This window comes from Apteryx rowi, unplaced genomic scaffold (assembly GCF_003343035.1).
Source record: "Apteryx rowi isolate R43461 unplaced genomic scaffold, aptRow1 scaffold_2390, whole genome shotgun sequence".
Taxonomy (NCBI): domain Eukaryota; kingdom Metazoa; phylum Chordata; class Aves; order Apterygiformes; family Apterygidae; genus Apteryx; species Apteryx rowi.
Window position 1 is genome coordinate 1 of NW_020448742.1, and position 1,238 is coordinate 1,238.

Here is a 1,238-nt window from a genome sequence, read left to right on the forward strand (position 1 = left end):
CACTGGGAGGGACTGGGGGGTCACTGGGAGGAACTGGGAGCACTGGGGGGGTCACTGGGAGAGACTGGGGGAGACTGGGAGCACTGGGAGGGACTTGGGGGGTCACTGGGCCAAACTGGGAGTCACTGGGCCGCACTGGGGGGGGCCGGGGCCGACGGCCATGTTCTCCTCCCCCAGGAGCGTCTCCCGCCCGGGTGCCACGACGCTGATGTCACTTCCTGCCCCCCGCTCGGCCCTGCCCCCTCATGCACTACTTCCTCCTGGGGGCTGAGGTCACTTCCTGTCGTGGATGACATCACTTCCTCTCGGAGCGCAAGCCGCTTCCTGTCCCAAACGGGGTCACTTCCTGTCCGGGGGGCGGGGTCTTGAGGCCCCACCCTTCCAGCTGGTGCCAACTTCCTGTCTTAAATGACGTCACTTCCTGCCCAGGGGCTGCAGCCCCCCCCCCACCACCACCACCCCCGTCCTGGGGGCACCTGGGTCCCCCGGACGCCTGGGCCCCTTCGGGGGCGACCGTGTTCGATGTGACCCCTGCTGAGCTACCTCTGCGGCCCCGGACGCCTGGGCCCCACCCGGACGCCTGGGCCCCTCCCGGACGCCTGGGTCCCTCCCGGACGCCTGGGCCCCTCCCAGATGCCTGGGCCCCTCCCGGACGCCTGGGCCCCTCCCGGACGCCTGGGTCCCTCCCAGACGCCTGGGCCCTTCCCGGACACCTGGGCCCTTCCCGGACGCCTGGGCCCCTTCCCGGACGCCTGGGCCCCTGACCTGTGCCATGGGGGGGATGGGCTGGAGCCCCCCAATAAAGCACTTTTTGCACCCAGAATTTGGCTCAGGCTCGTTGTCACCTTCGCCCGGACGCCTGGGCCCGTCCCAGACGCCTGGGTCCCTCCCGGATGCCTGGGCCCTTCCCGGATGCCTGGGCCCCTCCCGGACGCCTGGGCCCTTCCCGGACACCAGGGAGGCGTGTGCACATGCGCGAGGCAGTTTTTCCAAAAGTTGGGTTTTTGGGGCCCAAAATTCGGGAGCGTTTCTGTGAAAACCCGGGAATTTTTTTTTTTTTTTGGCTAAAGCCCCGGATTTGCCGCGGCTGCTGCTTTGCAAAGCGGGTTTTTTCCCGCCTGAAAAGCGGTTTTTTTCCCGCCTCGCGCCGTTCCCCGCGCGGCCCTTTCCCACCCGGCTCCTCCGGGCGTTTTCGCAGCCCGCGGCGGGTTTTTCCCCGGCTCGTCCCTCGCTCCGGG